General features: G+C 41.3%; 3 non-coding genes across 3 annotated transcripts; 1 reads left to right on the top strand and 2 right to left on the bottom strand.

Moving 5' to 3' along the window:
• Positions 1-557: 557 nt before the first annotated feature.
• Positions 558-630, bottom strand: trnav-aac (transfer RNA valine (anticodon AAC)). Its single transcript has one exon. It is a non-coding gene; the product is annotated as a tRNA-Val (tRNA).
• A 12,235-nt stretch (positions 631-12,865) lies between these two features.
• On the top strand, positions 12,866-12,938 carry trnav-cac (transfer RNA valine (anticodon CAC)). The gene has a single exon. It is a non-coding gene; the product is annotated as a tRNA-Val (tRNA).
• Positions 12,939-14,771: 1,833 nt separating this feature from the next.
• On the bottom strand, positions 14,772-14,844 carry trnav-aac (transfer RNA valine (anticodon AAC)). The gene has a single exon. It is a non-coding gene; the product is annotated as a tRNA-Val (tRNA).
• Between the last annotated feature and the right edge of the window lie 5,879 nt (positions 14,845-20,723).

Below are 20,723 nucleotides of genomic sequence, written 5' to 3'. Positions count from 1 at the left end.
TTAGTTCACTGCAGCTAGACTGGAATGAGCTGCAACAAACACTCAAACTGGACAGTTTTATCTCAATCTCTTCATTCAAAAACTCAAGCATGGGCACTCTTACTGACAGTTGTGGCTGCTTTGTATGATGTATTGTTGTCTCTACCTTCTTGACCTTTGTGCTGTTGACTTTTCCCAATAATGTTTGTACCATGTTTTTGTGCTGCTACCATGTTGAGTTGCTAACATGTTGTTGTCATGCTGTGTTGTCATGTGTTGCTGCCTTGTCAAGTTGTTGTCTTAGGTCTCTCTTTATGTAGTGTTGTGTGTCTCTCTTGTTTTGATGTGTTTTTTGTCCCATATATATATATTGTATTTATTTTTTAAATCCCAGGCCCCTTCCCCGCAGGAGGCCTTTTGCCTTTTGGTAGGCAGTCATTGTAAATAAAAATGTGTTCTTAAATTAACTGACTTGCCTATTTAAATAAATACAAAAAATTAAATAATAAAAATGTGGAAACCTCATGTGGACCGCAATGTGACGTTTTAATTGATATCCACCTAACGGAATGAGAAAATGTTTCCGCCCGGTCTCGAACCGGGGACCTTTCGCGTGTTAGGCGAACGTGATAACCACTACACTACGGAAACTGTTTTAAGTAGCGACACATAATGATTCTGGTCACAACCCCACTACCCTTAATAGTCAGGTGAGATACTAAACCCTATAGAAATTGAACATATTGTAAGTATGACCATTTTTTAAATATATAAAATGGTTAAACGCTAGTAAGGAAGGGCAAAAGTCTGGCCTCTCCGTCGGGGAATAGAACACCAGTGTGACAGGCATGGATACAGACAAGGTTGAGTGGACTGGAATTAAATTGGCCAGTTCCGAAGCCTTTCAGGTTGCTTTGATATTGAGGTGTAACCTTCAAACAAAACCACAACTGAATATGATTACAATTTTGGCTACTATTGCATGTTAGGTGTCCTTCAACAACTTTGAAGACGTTCATCTGGGTGATATACACTGGAAACAAAACAAGTCGAAACTGGGAAGATTGCCCAATAAGAAACACAAAACATTTTAAAGTGTTTTATGTTATGTGCCCTGAACATGACCATGATATGTCTAATGATTTTTCTGAAAGACCTCGGACCGGGGTAGTAGGCGCAAAACAGGAGAATACAGGCTCCGTGCATCTTGAGCGAAACATTATAGGGCGGGGAAGTTGTACCACTGTCGGAGAATTGAACCCCGGGCTCCTGCGGGCCGTTGCGTGAGACAGTTGCCACAACACTTGGCCATAGCAATGCCTAGTTAACTCACTCAATAGGTAAGAAAAATGTATACTAACAAGCGATTATACAATGGGGCCGTAACTACGTGGATCATTTAGACAATCGTCACAACTGTTTATAAACGGTGCTCTTCTGACGAAGGGATGTGTTAACATGTGAGCTACACAGCTAGCTAGATGAACTAGACTTTTTCTGGGCAAGATGACGAACCGTCAGCACAACTCTGTTTGTTTAGTACCAAAATGTAAAAAGAAAGTTTTAATTTGTTACATTTTACATACAATTTCCTTGTTCACCTGTTGTGTGTGTTGGTTGTGGAACTTTGGTGTCCTAGGAATTTATTTATCTGTGTCTTTCTTTTCTATATGTCCAGTGCCAGATTAATGCAGGGGTTTACCAGGGCTGAAGCCCCTGGGCCCAGGCCCATGGGGGGCACCAAGAGGAAGCAAATGTAAAAAATGTTTTAACAAAAAGGAAATATATACTGTATATATTATATGTAGTATATATTATGTACTTTTTTTACTGCAACTGCCAACCACAGGATGACTCAGGAGCCCACTCTCAATGAGTGTAGACAGCCTGCTGCTGTCTAATGCAGCTCTGCTAATCATCAGATGGGATAGGAGATAGGGGTCCCACATGGGTAACTGGGGGGCTCTGCCTTGATTAATACATGTTTGTAAAATAAACTGCATAATAAATAAATGTAAATAAATGTGACTTGTCAATTGTGTGAGTTAGGGGCTGGGCAAAACTTCAGTCTCGTGAACAAGGTCTTCACATTTTTCATAGAGATAAGCGATTCATAGAGTACCCTTGGAAGGTTTTAAAAGAAGTGTGAACAATGACATCTTTGAGGGGCTCATTATCTGCATTATTGTGTGTGTTTGTCCAGGTGATGGTGAGGGTGTGGAAGAGAGAGGCGGTGGTTCAGGAAAATGGCTACCTTAGCATCCTACAGCAGTGAGTCCCCACACACACACCTTCAGACAAGACCTTAACTAACACCTTCAAAGCACAGGGTACACACACACACACAAACACACACACACACACACTTGTCAACACCGCATCACTGACAAAGCCATGCTACACTCTCTTTGGTCATATTAGCTATGGATATCAAATCAAATTTTATTTGTCACATACACATGGTTAGCAGATGTTAATGCGAGTGTAGCGAAATGCTTGTGCTTCTAGTTCCGACCATGCAGTAATATCTAACAAGTAATCTAACCTAACAATTCCACAACAACTACCTTATACACACAAGTGTAAAGGAATGAATAAGAATATGTACATAAAAATATATGAATGAGTGATGGCCGAACGGCATAGGCAAGATGCAGTAGATGGTATAGAGTACAGTATATACATATGAGATGAGTAATGTAGGGTATGTAAACATTATATAAAGTGGCATTGTTTAAAGTGGCTAGTGATACATTTATGAATCAGTTATCTATGTTTATTGACTTAAAGCATCTCAAATTTAACTCAGCACCCCCTCTCTCCTCCTCAGTTAGCACCACTCTAACAGTGCTACCGCCCCCTACTGTTCGCTGTAAGCAGATGACTGTCTCTGGGAAGCATCTCACTGTGCTCAAAGGTATGAGGGCCAGATGGCCAGTACTGACAACTCATTTGAGAGTCAATACTAGTTCCACTGACGCAATAATTGGATTAGATAGATGGATTAGATTGATGTTACTTAAACTGCTGCCTCCTGACCATATTTCTCCTCTCTCTCCATATCCACCTATTCCCATTTCAACCCTTTTCTTTCCCCCTCTCCTCCCCCCTTTCTCAGTATTAAATGAGTGTTCTCTGGAGGAGGTGACTGAAGGATGTGAGGATTCTGCCAAACTTCAACTCCTCCTACCTGCCCATGATGCCAGATGGATATGTGATGCTTGTTGACAACGTGTGGTACGACTGTGTGTGTGTGTGGGCTGAGGGGAGTAACTTTTATTTGTGCATTGTGTTGACTGGACAATGTTAGTACCCTACATTATAAGTTGGTGTCCACACATAAGGCACGATCCTGGCTCAGTTGACATGCCGGTAAGTGAAATCAAACAGCTGATTGAGCTGTCATGTGACCTAATTCTGCAGACAATACATTCACGGGTCACTATGGAGGAGTTTTGGTTCCTGACTCAAAGGGAATACCCTGCTGTCTCTCTCTGAGCAGTAATGTAGCGTTCAAAACTGGGAACTCCTTCTTCAGAGCGTTCAAGACAACTGGGAACTTGGAAAAACGAGCTCAGACTGAAAAATCGTTTTGAACGGTCATCCAACTTGGGAACTGGCCTTTTTCTAGCGCTCCGACATTCCGACCTGAAGATCACTGACGTCATGATGTGACCTCGTTTTTTTCTGAGTTACTAGTAGTCTTGAAATCACCATAAAACTCATGGTACCCTTTGCCAGCTCATATCTGTGTGAAGCTGGATTCAGTGCTCTCGTCTGCATTAAAACCAAATATCGATCCAGGTTGGATGTGACAGCAGAGATGAGGTGTGCACTGTCGACCACGCCCCCTGACTTTGAGAAGCTCTAACGCGACATGCATCAAGCACACCCATCTTATTAGGGATGGTGAGATAAAATACATTATGTCAGACAAATTTGCAAATGACTGTCATAGCCCCACATAAAAAAAGTTAACACTGGCTGTTAATTGAAAAAATGCACATTGTTGGGGGTCGCAATCATTTTCAGATATCAAAATGGGGTCGTGGTCCAAAAAATGTTGGGAACCCCTGGCTTCTAACATTGATCGCGCTGCAGAGATGGAATGTTGGTCGTATGTGTTTGCCCGTTAGCCGGGAGCTTTGGAATACAAGTGTGAATCCTTAGCCCAGGGCTAAAGCTTTGCCCAGGGTGACCAAATGCTGTATGAACACAGGATAAGCTAGTCTGGGGCTAAGAACAATACAGTGTGAAATGGCCTATAGTGTCTTCGCTAGTACATCTAACTTGTCTTCCTCACATCCGTGATGTCATATCTTGTCTATCCTCCCAGCCACCAGAGGTTGCCATGGCATTGTTCTGCAGGATAGAGTGTGGCCTGTCACCCAGCATGGTCAGCACCCTGGAGGAACAAGACTTCCTGTTCTAGCTGCAGCTCATCAACTTGCCACCGGACGACTCCAAAGAGGTGTGTGTGAGAAAGAGAGATACATTACTGAGCCTGTCCGCCCCAATTAAGGTGCCACCAGCAGCTTTTACGCCTCGTCTGGAAACCCGAGGGTGAGGGATGTGTGGAAGTGGAGGTTCTGGACAGCTGAGGAAGGAAGGTATCTAGACAAACGTACCATCATTGTGACCAATTAGTTTATTAAGTCGTTGAATTGTTTTTGACACTTGTGGCAGGCTATCTTATTTCTGTGAAGAACAGTTTTCAAACACCTTTCCATTTTCTCGGTTTCTTCTCTCTTTTCTCTACTCTCTTGCCCTTTCCCTCCATTACGTTTCCTCCAGACATGACGCTTGGCATTCAGGCCAAAGTGTTCTATCTTGGTTTCATCAGACCAGAGAATGTTTCTCATGGTCTTAGAGTCTTTTAGGTGCCTTTTGGCAACCTCCAAGCATGCTGTCATGTGCTTTTACTGAGGAGTGCAGTTTTTATTTGTTGGCTTTATGTATGCTATTTTTATATAGTTGTCAATGAAAATATACGTAACTTTTCAGGTTTGTATCATTTTCATTTAGATTTGGATTACATTTTGATTAACCGGATGGCAATGATTTTGAGATATGAAGACATTATTATAAATAAAATTAAACTGTTCCACGAAAATGTGCATAGGAAAACCATAACTGGCAAGCAGATTGGTAGAAATTGTCAAATAAATTGGTTATTCTACACAAGAAAGTTGCAGACTCCTCATGTAGCCTATTACCAGCAACTTTAGGAGAGTAATTGCAGAATCTGCGAAAGCCAGCAGGAGCGGGAGGAGAATGGTTGGGTGGCAGTATTGAGTAGCTTGGATGAAAATGTGCCCAGAGTAAACTGCCTGCTACTCAGGCTCAGAGGCTAAGATATGCATATTATATATTAACACTCTGAAGTTTCTAAAACTGTTTGAATGATGTCTGTGAGTATAACAGAACTCATATGGCAGGCAAAAACCTGAGAAAAAAATTCAACCAGTAAGTGGGAAATCTGAGGTTGTAGGTTTGCCTATCCAATATACAGTGAGATATTGGTCATTTTGCACTTCCTAAGGCTTCCACTAGATGTCAAAAGTCTTTAGAACCTTGTTTGATGCTTCTACTGTGAAGAATGAGGGAAGGAGAGCTCTTTGAGTCAGGTGTCTGGCACGAGCTGAACATGCGCAGTCACGTGAGAGCGACCTGCATTCCATCGCATTCGGAAGACAAAGGAATTCTCCGGTTGAAACATTATTGAAGATTTATGTTAAAAACATCCTAAAGATTGATTCTATACATCGTTTGACATGTTTCTACGAACTGTAATGGAATTGTTTGACTTTTCGTCTGACCTGCGCGTCATGAATGTGGATTACTGGACTGAACGCGCGAACAAAATGAAGGTATTTGGACATAAATTATGGACTATATCGAACAAAACAAACATTTATTGTGGAACTGTGATTCCTGGGAGTGCATTCTGATGAAGATCATCAAAGGTAAGTGAATATTTATAATGCTATTTCTGACTTCTGTTGACTCCAAAAAATGGCAGATATCTATGGCTTATTTGGGCTCTGAGCGCTGTACTCAGATTATAGCATGGTGTGCCTCTTCCGTAAAGTTTTTCTGAAATCTGACACAGCGGTTGCATTAGGGAGAAGTTTATCTAAAGTTCCATGTTTAATACTTGTATCTTTTATCAATGTTTATTATGAGTATTTCTGTAAATTGATGTGGCTCTCTGCAAAATCACCGGATGTTTTGGAGGCAAAACATTACTGAACATAACGCGCCAATGTAAACTAAGAGTTTTGGATATAAATATGAACTTTATCGAACAAAGCATACATGTATTGTGTAACATGAAGTCCTGTGAGTATCATCTGATGAAGATCATCAAAGGTTAGTGATTAATTCTATCTCTATTTCTGATTTTTGTGACTCCTCTCTTTGGCTGGAAAAATGGCTGTGTTTTTCTGTGACTTGGCTCTGACCTAACATAATCGTTTGTGGTGCTTTCGCCGAAAAGCCTATTTGAAATCGGACACTGTGGTGGGATTAACAAGAAGTGTATCTTTAAAAAGGTGTAAAATACTTGTTTGTCTGAGGAATTTTAATTATGAGATTTCTGTTTTTGAATTTGGCGCCCTGCACTTTCACTGGCTGTTGTCATATCGATCCCGTTAACGGGATCTCAGCCGTAAGAAGTTTTAAGGTATTTTCTTCTGGTTATCTAGATCTCTGGCTTTGTCTTGAGTCATTTGTGTCTTATTTCATCAAACCGTAAGCTTAAAGCATCAGACAAGCTCAATGTATATGTTTGATTTTACTAAAACACATAGGGAGTGTCTATATATGGAAAGTCAAAACATTTTGAGCAGTCAATTGGTCGAAAGAACAGACTGCTTTCGGGGACAGCCCTAGTCCAAATCAATGTATTTGAAACGGAGCACGGAGGGCACTTCTCGAAAGCGTACTCTGTTTGTACATATTTTGAAGCATGCATCAATGCAAGCTAAAAGGAAGTCGGCAGACCTGCAAACCTCGTAGCGTGTGCACGTTTTTTCATCTGGAGCTGAAACATGGAGAGAGGGGAGGAAGAGTGCAGTTTAAAGGTTTATCATTAATAACTGACACAATTATATAATGAATACATATTAGAATAATACATAATAGTTAATGTATTGTGACTGGTTAGTGTTTTAATTACTCAACAAGTAGTGCCCCAAGGTGGGATCGAATAGTGTTTCAAAAGAAGCAGAAAATGTAAAATAAGGTCACCAAAATGTCCTTTACGGCTATACACTTATGGCTGCTGACTGGATGAAACAAATGATATTACTAAACTTAAGCAATGTTTTACAAATTGGTAATAAACTGAATTTTAGTAGTAGTAGGAGAAGTAAACGTTTAACCTGTAATTGTAATCATGTAGTTGCAGTGTAATATTCCACCACTAGATGGCGATGCTCAATATCATAATTTTCCATCAAAGGAAATATATATTTTTTAAAGCTGACAATTGATGAAATACTGAGAGGAAAATGCACAACTTGTGGTTAATATGCCTCTTGTCACTACAGGGGGTGCTGTTTCAACTTCGACATTTAGCGTTCCCAAATTAAACTGCCTCGTACTCAATTCTTGCTCGTACAATATGCATATTATTATTACTATTGGATAGAAAACACTCTCTAGTTTCTAAAACCGTTTGAATTATTTCTCTGAGTGAAACAGAAGTCATTTTGCAGCTCACTTCCTGTCAAGAAGTGAGATTTCTGAAATTGAGGTCTCTGTTCCAGGGTCGGTTTATAAATTCCCTTATAAGGTATGGGGCTACATGCACTGCATACGCCTTCCCCTAGATGTCAGTAAGCGGTGAGACTTTGAATGGAGCGGATAGCACCATCTGGGGGAGTATAAAACCTCTTGGAACGGAAGTATCGACCTTTTCAACCGGGCGCCTGACGCATGAAGGACATCTGCATGGCTTCTTCAAAAGCTTTCGGTTTAGCAGTTCTTTATCTCCGGCTCTGATTTAATTTGTTTTTTGTCTTAAAAACTTCTTAAGGTAGTTAATTTAAACCGACTTATAGCAGTTTATTGCGATTTTCCTGGATTTCTTTGTGATTCGCTTTCACGAGTTGGACACCTCTCCAGTGGGTGGCTAACGTTAGCGGCTATTTCGACAGGACAAGAGGACATCTTTCAACCCAAAGACGATTGTTCTGGAGAAAGGACACCTTGCCCAAGATTCTGATGGAAGCTCAGCTAATAGTAAGCAGTCTTTATGCTGTTAATTCGTATTTATGTTGACAAATGTCAAATAATAATTCCGCCATGAATTATGGTGCGGTCTCGCTTTAGCGCACGCTGTATTGCGCAGTAACGTTAATTTTAAAAATCTAACACAGCGATTGCATTAAGAACTAATTTATCTTTCATTTGCTGTCCAACTTGTATTTTTTAGTCAAGTTTATGAATAGTTTTCGATTAGAATAGGTGCTTCTCCAAGATGGCGCCGGACAGATTGCTCTATGTTTTGGCCACTATTCTCATTGTGTCTCAAGTGTCTTTTGCTAACGTGGTTAGCTAATAGATTTACATATTGTGTCTTCCCTGTAAAACATTTTAAAAATCAGAAATGATGGCTGTATTCACAAGATGTGTATCTTTCATCTGGTGTCTTGGACTTGTGATTTAATGATATTTAGATGCTAGTATTTACTTGTGACGCTATGCTAGGCTATGCTAGTCAGCTTTTTTACTGTGGGGGGTGCTCCCGGATCCGGGATGAGTACCAAGTAAAAGTTAATATGTTCAGGATGGGAGGAAAAAAAATACAAAGTTACCTAGTTAGAGAAATGTACGTTAAGCCTCTTAATTATTTCAGTCCGATTTGACTTATTTTACGAAGTCAGCATGGCTTAACATAGTTTCTTTCGTTTATGACCTCGACATTGTTGCTGGATAGATACTTTCATATCTAACATACTGGCGATGCTAGCTAGCTAATTAGCCTCATACCTGGATGCCTCACTCTAGTTCCCGAGAGAGCAGCATACTGGTAAGTCAACTTTGTAATCATCTTTAAAGTTGTTTTACATGCAATCGTACAAGCTAGATAGATAGATATTTTGTTAAAAAGCCTGTTGTCATTCCTTTGTTGTTTCTTTGGAACTAGCTAAGTTATCACTAGCTAGTTAGATGGATACTAATGTGATGTACAGGAGGCTACAGTAACGTTACAGTATTACTGAACAACAACAATATAGCCTTGTCACTACTAGTTGGCAAGTTCCAATTCTCTAGGCCGTCCAATCACAAACCTGAAGCCCCCTGTCCCCAGCAGGAAAGACCAGGAAAAAGTGTTGGCTATAGTGTTGGCTAAGGTACAACTTCCTATTGAGGAAATGTAAGACAACTCCGTGTCATATTTAGAGTTACTGACATGAATAGATGCATATACAAGCAATCTATCAAATGTATTTTATAAAGCCCAATTTACATCAGCAGTTGTCACAAAGTGCTTATACAGATACCCAGCCTAAATCCCCAAAGAGCAAGCAATGCAGACGTAGAAGCACAGTGGCTAGGAAAAACTCCCTAGAAAGGTAGGAACCTAGGAAGAAACCTAGAGGTACCTGACTTTGAGGGGTGGCCAGTCCTCTTCTGGCTGTGCTGGTGGAGATTATAAAAGAGGACAGCCATTTAGCTAGATTATTCTTCAAGATGTTTAAACGTTCATAGATGACCAGCAGTGTCAAATAATAGAGGGTTATAGAGGGTGCAATAGTTCAGCACCTCAGGAGTAAATGCCAGTTGGCTCTTCATAGCTGAGCATTTAGAGGTTGAGAGAGACAGTAGGTCCGGTAGAGAGAGACAGGATCTAACAGCGGGTCTGGGACAAGTTAGTACCTCCGGTGAGCCTTGAGCAGGTCAGGGTTCCATAGCTGCAGACAGAAATAGCAGACTGGATCAGCAGCATGACTAGGTGGACTGGATACAGGGACAGCCAGGAGTCGTCAGGCCAGGTAGTCCTGAGGCATGGTCCTAGAGCTCATGTCCTGCATCCTTTATTTAACTTGAGTGTAGACTAAGCCATAGAGGTTTGTAACTTCACATGATTTAGCCTAGTTGTCAATCCAGATCTTAATATTTGATATCCTTTTTACTGTACACTGTTGATAGTCATTTTCCCCAAGCGAATCACTGAATGGCCTACCACATACTAAAAGGATGTGGTCAGGTTGACACTTCTAAGTCATAATAACACAGAACACACACACACACATCAGATTGCAAGGGCAAGTACAATGAGCAGTTGGGAATTAATTTGTTATATTATATTTATTATGGGTCCCCATTAGCTTAATGATTTTGTTTAATGAGCTTCATTATTTCTAATAACCTACACTTTCTTGTTCTGAACTTGTAACGCGAGTAGGACGGGTGTAGTTTTGTGACAATGATCAAGAGCTGCTGCTTACTGATTTGACAGATCCAACACAGTTACACCTCCGACACGGCCAAAACATCCGCTATGTGGTGTCGGCTATCACCGGTTAACACTTGATCTGATTGAATCTAGGCCTTACAGTCATTTATTTAGTCTATTTAGTTGTATGATTATTGTCAGTTAAGAAAATTGTGCCTCTTTTAGATCTGCCACCCCCAGCAGTTCAGCTGCAGTCACAGCAGTCCTCTGCTGTGGTATTTAATTTACCGGCTGTACCAGTTCCTACTACACTGGCCGTTAAAGGGAGAAACTTTTGAGGATTCCCAGATGAATACAGGTAATTCAGAATTATATTGCATATGCTCACTCACACCAACAGATGTACACACAGACATGTTGTTGATAAGTATACTTACTGTCACTTTGTGCATCTCTCTTTCAGATCTGTCATGCACTCCACCACTGGCTGACAGCCTCACCTAGAAGTGCATACACTGGGCCTATCAAGACTGACAAAGCAGAGATGGGTGGCTGAAAAGGAAAAACAAAACAACATGCACACACACACACACACATACACACACATACACACACACACACACACACACACGTTATCCACAATGTAAATAAGTTGTAATTGTTTATTTAATGTTTGCTCTATTATATTTTAGTATTGGAGATATCTACTCCTATATATCCATTATCAATATCTGCATAATTACTCTAAATATCTATCAAATCAAAGTGTGATTGATAATATTGTAAAAGACTATGTGTACAGTTTTAGGAAATTCTGTGTACTTTTTTCTGAGTTGAAAAACATGCCTCCCTCTCACACACACACACTAGACCCAATGTAAATAAATTGCAATAACTTGTTTATTTTATGTATGCTCCATTTTATTTGAGGAAAATATCTGCAATAAAGTACATTCACAGTTAAAGCAATGTCTTTGGTTTATTGGATATTTCTCCTAATACAATGTGTGACCAGAAGGAAGTCGGAAGACCTGCAACCATTGGACTGTGCAGGTTTTGTCATCTGGAGCTGAAAAATAGAGAGATGCGGAGAGATAGGGAGGAAGAGTGCAGTTTAAAGGTTTATCAATTCTATACAATTCTATAATGAATACATATTAGAATAATACATAATAGAGTGATCAATAGTTACTGCATTGTGATTGTTTAGTAATAGTTACTGCATTGTGATTGTTTAGTAATAGTTACTGCATTGTGATTGTTTAGTAATAGTTACTGCATTGTGATTGTTTAGTAATAGTTACTGCATTGTGATTGTTTAGTAATAGTTACTGCATTGTGATTGTTTAGTAATAGTTACTGCATTGTGATTGTTTAGTAATAGTTACTGCATTGTGATTGTTTAGTAATAGTTACTAAACAATCACCACATATACCTCATATATACATATATACACCCACATATACCTCATATATACATTAACACACAGAAACCGCAAATCCTCCATATAATTAATTTCATAGGCCTAATAGTACTGTAGAGCTCTTTTTACTTGCACATAATATAGCTGGGTCACCCTGTCCTGTCCTTAGGGGTCCACCACCCTGCAGCGCCCCAACCCAACACACCCCATTCATCTTTAGGATCTTAGTGAAACATTCATTTATTGGTTTCAGGTGTGAGGCCAGAGTGACAACCCACAGGATGACAGACCCCCAGGGCCAGAACTGAGCAGCCCAGCAGGTAGAGATGGCCTAAATAGGCATCTCCCTTGACGTGGGATGGTTTTCAATGCAGACTCCTTTAATCTTACTGTATTCCATATAAGGCATCCAGACCTTATGAAGGTTGGCCAGTATACCCTTAATCTTGTAATAAATCAAATCTAGTGATACATAACTTGACATTGTGGGAGGATAACCAACCTTCCAATGAAAGGCAGTGCATTTCTTAGCCGCTATAAATGCTTGGTTACAGAGTTTCTTCAGATAACAGTCTCCAGTATCAACATTTCCAAGCAAACAGAAACAGGGAGAAGGGAGAATCTGTAGACATGCTGAGATAAAATAACATATTCTTTGCCAGAATTCAGCCAGAATTCAGCCAAGCTTCACAAGACCAAACCATATACAAATACATCCCCTTTGTGTTTTTTGACAGATTTTTGTTGGGGATTTTTTTATTTTGCTAATTAGGCACGGACAACGATTTTAGGAGGTTAACACAAAGTGTGTGGGTTGGGAATATAAATAAAATCAGCCACACAGAAAAGAACAGATAAAGTGTTTAACTTTCAAATTTGCTTAAAGTAAAAGGCAATCAGTATGTAAATTATTTATATTTTCCAAAGGAAACCACTATATGTGGGGAAAATCACGACACAGGAATGGGATAGGAAAATGTTAGTCCGTGATACTATAGAGAAAAACAAATAAATATACCAAGACAATCGAGATCAGAGTGTAGGGTAATCACCGGTTTCCGTAGTGTAGTGGTTATCACGTTCGCCTCACACGCGAAAGGTCCCCGGTTCGAAACCGGGCGGAAACACATTTTTGTGCCTAGTAGAATTATATCTACTCAATTTTCAACAAAACCATTAGTGAAATGGTAGCTTACACCGATGGGACCAATCTTTTTTTTAAACTCGCAATGTCAAATGGTCACGTAAGTGTAGCCTCATGATATCTCAATAATGGCCACCGTAATTTGGATATTTTAGTGATATAACATTTAAAAAAGTGAACTATACCTGACAAGTATGAGTGGTTTAGGTAAATTTCCCCATCCTTTGTGGGCTCAGTCAAGTTACTTTTAGCTGATGTTTACCCTGCAAGCTACTGGCAGAAACTTTGTACAGTTGGCTAAACATAGTGATAAGTAGACCTAATGCACTTTTTTCTCCAACCCAACCTAGCGAAGTGAGCAAACATGGTCCCCTTTTCAACATTGCTTTTTAGTGTTTAATCACAATTGCTGCTGATAGGCTACACTGATTGATGAACCATGTCAAATTGGCTAGCTAATAACAGATCACATCAATATGGCTAGTTAACAAGCTAACATTCGGGGGATAAACAAGATGGCTATATTTGCTTGCCATCTATAGTGGTGCTGACAGTAGTCAGACTGACAACTTTACCAGGATAAGGACTTGCTGATTTCAAGTGCTTTCCAAAATCAAATAACATTTTATTTGTCACATGCGCCAAATACAACACTACCTTGATATACTTGCAAGACCTTAACCAACAATGTAGTTCAAGAAATAGAGTTAATAAAATATTTACTATATAAACTAAAGTTTAAAATCAAATCAAATCAATCAAAAGGTAACACAATAAATGTACATAACAATAACGAGGCTACATACAGGGGGTACCGAGTCAATGTGCCGGGGTACAGGGTAACCGAGGTAATTTGTAAAGTGACTATGCAAGATAATAAACAGAGAGTAGCAGCAGTGTAAAAACAAAAAGGGGGGGTTCAATCTAAATAGTCTGGGTGGCCATTTGATTAGTTTAGTTGTTCAGCAGTCTTATTGCTTGGGGGTAGAAGCTGTTAAGGAGTCTTTTGATCCTAGATTTGGTGCTCCGGTACCTCTTGCTGTGTGGTAGCAGAGAGAACAGTCTATGACTGGAGGGTGACTGGAGTCTTAAGAAAATTTTCGGACCTTCCTCTGACACCGTCTAGTATATAGGTCATGGATGTCAGGAAACTTAGCCCCAGTGATGTACTGGGCCGTACACACTACCCTCTGTAGTGCCTTGTGGTCAGATGCCAAGCAGTTGCCATACCAGGCGGTAATGCAACCGGTCAGGATGCTCTTGATGGTGCAACTGTATAACTTTTTGAGGATCTAGGGACCCATGCCAAATCTTTTCAGTCTCCTGAGGGGGAAAAGGTGTTGTCGTGCCCTTTTCACAACTGTCTTGGTGTGTTTGGACCATGATAGTTTGTTGGCGATGTGGACACCAAGAAACTTGAAACTGTCGACCCTCTCCACTTTAGTCCTGTCGATGTTAAAGGGGGCCTGTTCGCCCCTCCTTTTCCTATAGTCCACGATCAGCTCCTTTGTCTTGCTCACATTGAGATAGATAAAGCTAGCTACATGCCAAATGGATAGGCTACCCTCATGTATCTGAAAATACATAATTGATGTTTACTGATCATGAAAAACATGCAGTTGCTTGCTGTATAACTCTGATATAGCTAAATGTGGAATAATCGGAAATGTGTAGTTCTGACTATGTTCTTCAAGAAGTAATGATATTAAAACCAAACAGTTAAAATGTATTTAATTAACAATACCTTGAAAAATGCACATAGCCAATGCACCGCATTGTGACGTTTTATTGATAACTACCTAATGGCATGAAAATATGTTTCCGCCCGGTCTCGAACCGGGGACCTTTCGCGTGTTAGGCGAACGTGATAACCACTACACTACGGAAACTGTTAGAAGTTGTAGGAACGTGATAACTACTACAGTACGGAAACAAGCAGAAGTAGTAGCAAAGAATGATCGTGGCCACAACCCCACCACCCATAATAGACAAGCGGGATACTGAACCCTATGGAAATTGAACACACAGTATGGCCAGAGATGACAAACTAAATAAAATAGTTCAACGGCAGTAAGGAAGGGCAAAAGTTTGGAATGGGCAGTGAGTTCCATGGCAAAGTCATTTGAATTAATTTCAGGAATTTCAGGGTCAACCACACACACTCACAGGGCAGGGCACGTTATCGTTGATAACTGTATCTGAAAACCCATTTGTTATTGTTGCAGCATTGTCTATGCTGATTTACTTTTGCCCGTGGCTTCTTCGCATAATTGAACATCGCTTCGGAGGCTGCTAGCCCATCTGCAGTAGCAGCTACACTACATGGCCAAAGGAGTGGATTTGGCTATTTCAGCAACACCCGTTTCTGACAGGTGTATAAAATCAAGCACACAGCCATGCAATCTCCATATACAAACATTGACAGTAGAATGGCCTGTACTGAAGAGCTGCCCCGGTCAACTGTAAGTGCTGTAATTGTGAAGTGGAAACGTCTAGGAGCAACAACGGCTCAGCCGCGAAGTGGTAGGCCGCACAAGCTCACAGAACAGGACCGCCGAGTACTAAAGCACCTAAAAATCGTCAGCAAGGAAGCAAGTCCCCACAACAATGTTTCAACATGTAGTGGAAAGTCTTCCCAGAAGAGTGGAGGCTGTTAGAGCAGCAAAGGGGGGACAAACTCCATATTAATGCCCAGGATTTTGGAATGAGATGTTCGACGAGTAGGTGTCCACATACTTTTCCTGCGGTGCCAATCTCCGACCTGTCGGACCCGGCCCATTACAGAACCCTACCCCAGCGCAGTCACCTATACCTGGGCTCGACGGACCGCTTCCTCCTGGTGCTCCGGTGCAGGGTTCACTTCCAGCAGAGCGACACCGATGGGGAACGGGACAGTGGGAGGTGAGGGATGTGTTGCTGGATTCGGCTCGGAGACTCAGAGTAGCCGGGTATGGAGGGAGCTGGCCGAGTCTCTGTGCGCCGTGGCCAGCGTAAGCCCCGGATAGAGCAGGTACTGGTCTCATCATCTCCACCACGACTACCAGAGCAGCAGGGATGAGTATGGGGTTCCGGCTATGACAGGCTGGGTGAATGCGAGATCCTAGGGCTTAAGGGACTGCAATCCACTTCTCATCCATAACACCATGGGGAGTGGGGGTCAGGAGTTCCGTAGGGCGGGTATGGAGATCATTATGGGTTATTTGATATTGTGTGTGTTGGTTGTGTAACTTTGGTGTCCTAGGAATCTATTTATCTGTGTATTTCTTTTCTATATGTCCAGTGCCAGATTAATGCAGGGGCTTACCAGGGCTGAAGCCCCTGGGGCCAGGCCCATGGGGGGCACCAAGAGGAAGCAAATGTAAAACTTTTTTTAATTTTTTACAAAAATAAAATATATATTGTATATATTATATGTAGTATATATATATATATTTTTTTTTTTACTGCAACAGCCAACCTCAGGATGACTCAGGAGCCCACTCACAATGAGTGTAGACAGCCTGCCTCTGTCTAATGCAGCTCTGCTACTCATCAGATGGGGTAGGAGAGGAGATAGGGGTCCCACATGGGTAACTGGGGGGCTCTGCCTTGATTAATACATGTTTGTAAAATAAACTGCACAATAAATAAATGTAAATAAATGTGACTTGTCAATTGTGTGAGTTAGGGGCTGGGCAAAACTTCAGTCTCGTGAACAAGGTCTTCACATTTTTCATAGAGATAAGCGATTCATAGATTACCCTTGGAAGGTTTTAAAAGAAGTGTGAACAATGACATCTTTTCGGGGCTCATTATCTGCATATTGTGTGTGTTTGTCCAGGTGATGGTGAGGGTGTGGAAGAGAGAGGCGGTGGTTCAGGAAAATGGCTACCTTAGCATCCTACAGCAGTGAGTCCCCACACACACACACACCTGCAGACAAGACCTGAACACCTTCAAAGCACAGTGTACACACACCCACACTTGTCAACACCACATCATTGACAAAGCCATGCTACACTCTCTTTGGCCATATTAGATATGGATATGAATCAGTTATCTATGTTAATTGATTTAAAGCATCTCAGACTTAACTCAGCACCCCCTCTCTTCCTCAGTGAGCACTGCTCTGACAGTGCTACCACCCCAAATGTTTATTTTTTATTTTTTTAACTGCAAGTCTGTTAAGAACAAATTCTTATTTACAATGACTGCCTACCCCAGCCAAACCCTAACCCGGGCGACGCTGGGCCAATTGTGCACCGCCCTATGGGACTCCCAATCACGGCCAGTTGTGATGCAGCCTGGAATCGATCCAGGGTCTGTAGTGATGCCTCTAGCAGTGAGATGCAGTGCCTTAGACTGCTGCGCCATCATGGAGACCCTGTTTGCTGTAAGCAGATGACTGTCTTTGGGAAGCACCTCACCATGCTCAAAGGTATGAGGGCCAGATGGCCAGTACTGACAACTCATTTGAGAGTCAATACTAGTTCCACTGACACAATAATTGGATTAGATAGATAGATTAATGTTACCTAAACTGCTGCCTCTTGACCTTATTTCTCTTCTCTCTCGCCTTCTCTTCCTTTTCCCATTTCAACTCTTTTCTTTCCCCCTCTCTTCTCTCCACTTTTCCAGTATTAAATTAGTGTTCTCTGGAGGAGGTGACTGTGAAGGATGTGAGGATTCTGCCAAACATCGACTCCTCCTACCTGCCCATGATGCCAGGAGGATATGTGATGCTTGTCGACAATGTGTGGTACGACTGCGTTTTGGGAGGGGGCTGTTTCCAGTTGAAGTCGGAAGTTTACATATACCTTAGCCAAATTCAATTAAACTCAGTTTTTCACAATTCCTTGCATTTAATCAGAGTAAAAATTCCCTGTCTTAGGTCAGTTAGGATCACCACTTTATTTTAAGAATGTGAAATGTCAGAATAATAGTAGAGAGAATGATTTATTTCAGCTTTCATTTCTTTCATCACATTCCCAGTAGGTCAGAAGTTTACATACACTCAATTAGTATTTGGTAGCATTGCCTTTAAATTGTTTAACTTGGGTCAAACGTTTCGGGTAGCCTTCCACAAGCTTCCCACAATAAGTTGGGTGAGTTTTGACCCATTCCTCCTGACAGAGCTGGTGTAACTGAGTCAGGTTTGTAGGCCTCCTTTCTCGCACACGCTTTTTCAGTTCTGCCCACAAATGTTCTATAGGATTGAGGTCAGGGCTTTGTGATGGCCATTCCAATACCTTGACTTGGTTGTCCTTTAGCCAATTTGCCACAACTTTGGAAGTATGCTTGGGGTCATTGTCCATTTGGAAGACCCATTTGCGACCAAGCTTTAACTTCCTGACTGATGTCTTGAGATGTTGCTTCAAAATATCCACATAATTTTCTTTCCTCATGATGCCATCTATTTTGTGAAGTGCACCAGGCCCTCCTGCAGCAAAGCACCCCCACAACTTAATGCTGCCAACCCCGTGCTTCACGGTTGGGATGGTGTTCTTCAGCTTGCAAGCCTCCCCCTTTTTCCTCCAAACATAACAATGGTCATTATGGCCAAACAGTTCTATTTTTGTTTCATCAGACCAGAGGACATTTCTCCAAAAAGTACAATCTTTGTCCCCATGTGCAGTTGCAAACCGTAGTCTGGCTTTTTTATAGCGGTTTTGGAGCAGTGGCTTCTTCCTTGCTGAGTGGCCTTTCAGGTTATGTCGATATCGGACTATTTTTTACTGTGGATATAGATACTTTTGTACCTGGTTCCTCCAGCATCTTCACAAGGTCCTTTGCTGTTGTTCTGGGATTGATTTGCACTTTTCGCACCAAAGTACGTTCATCTCTAGGAGACAGAACGTGTCTCCTTCCTGAGCGGTATGATGGCTGCGTCGTCCCATGGTGTTTATACTTGCGTGCTATTGTTTGTACAGATGAATGCGGTACCTTCAGGCGTTTGGAAATTGCTGCCAAGGATGAACCAGACTTGTGGAGGTCTACAATTTTTTTCTCTCAGGTCTTTCCTGATTTCTTTTGATTTTCCCATGATGTCAAGCAAGAGGCACTGAGTTTGAAGGTAGGCCTTGAAATACATCCACAGGTACACCTCCAATTGACTCAAATTATGTCAATTAGCCTATCAGAAGCTTCTAAAGTCATGACATAATTATCTGGAATTTTCCAAGCTGTTTAAAGGCAGTCAATTTAGTGTATGTCAACTTCTGACCAACAGGAATTGTGATACAGTGAATTATAAGTGAAATAATCTGTCTGTAAACAATTATTCGAAAAATAACTTGTGTCATGCACAAAGTAGATGTTCTAACCGACTTGCCAGAACTATAGTTTGTTATAAAGAAATTTGTGGAGTGGTTGAAAAATGAGTTTTAATGACTCCAACCTAAGTGTATGTAAACTTCCAACTTCAACTGTATGTGTGTAACTGTTTTATTTGTGCATTGTGTTGACTGGACAATGTTAGTACCCTACATTATAAGTTGGTGTCCACACATAAGACACGATCCTGGCTCAGTTGACATGCCGGTAAGTGAAATCAAACAGCTGATCAAGCTGTCATGCGAGCAAATGTTGCAGACAATACATTCACGGGTTACTATGGAGGAGTTGGTTCCTGACTCAAAAGGAATACCCTGCTGTCTCCCTCTGAGCAGTAATGGTGACAGGCAGCCCTATCTTATTTCTGGGAAGAACAGTTTTCAAACACCTTTCCATTTTCTCTACCCTCCTCCCCCATCCCTTTCCCCTTCTTCACCTCCCCACTCCTCCAGGTCGAGGGTGCAGCATTGGGGGCTGTAGTGTGTCACTCCCCCCTCTGTAACCTGGGCCACTGTTGGAAAGGTTGCACTCTCTCCTTCACTGTCACCTTCCAGATATTCAAGGCAGGAGGACTCTGTGAGATACGGTACACACTGGATGGGGACACACACCGTATGTGTGTGTGTGTGTGTGTGTGTGTGTGTGTGTGTGTGTGTGTCTGGTGATACATTTTTTGTAGTAATAATCATTATTATTGTCATCCTTTCTCTCTCTATAGCTGAGTCAACATATGAAGCTGCAGTTTACAGCAGAGAGAATAGGAGATAGATAAGGTGACTGAATGGAGGGAGTGTTGACAATTGGAGAGGAGAAAAAGAGAGCGAAAGATGCAGATTGAGAGAAATGAGTGTGAAGATGAGGGCCTAAGATCTAAACTGAGGATGAGGCAGAAGCCACAGTATTATCTAAATGTCACTGATTTGATCTGTAACACTCATGCTGCTACTGATGTGTGAACCATAGAAGTAGTTTATTCTATTTCTATGGTCAGAACAACAAACCTGTTGGGGTGTGAAGAGAACCCATGTGAAACCATGTGGCCTTCTGTGAGGTGATTATTCTACAATGTAGAAAATAGTACAAATAAAGAAAACCCTTGAATGAGTAGGTGTGTCTAAACTTTTGACTGGTACTGTGTGTATGTATATATATATATATTATCGTTCAAAAGTTTGGGGTCACTTAGAAATGTCCTTGCTTTTGAAAGAAAAGACCATTCTTTTGGGGTCACAAGTCCTCAACTGGCAGCTTCATTAAATAGTACCCGCAAAACACCAGTCTCAACGTCAACAGTGAAGAGGCGACTCCGGGATGCTGGCCTTCTAGGCAGAGTTGCAAAGAAAAAGCCATATCTCAGACTGGCCAATAAAAAAAGATTAAGATGGGCAAAAGCACACAGACACTGGACAGAGGAACACTGCCTAGAAGGCCATCATCCCGGAGTCGCCTCTTCACT

Source organism: Salvelinus alpinus, chromosome 9 (genome assembly GCF_045679555.1).
Source record: "Salvelinus alpinus chromosome 9, SLU_Salpinus.1, whole genome shotgun sequence".
Taxonomy (NCBI): domain Eukaryota; kingdom Metazoa; phylum Chordata; class Actinopteri; order Salmoniformes; family Salmonidae; genus Salvelinus; species Salvelinus alpinus.
This window is presented reverse-complemented; position numbering and strand designations above follow the sequence as displayed.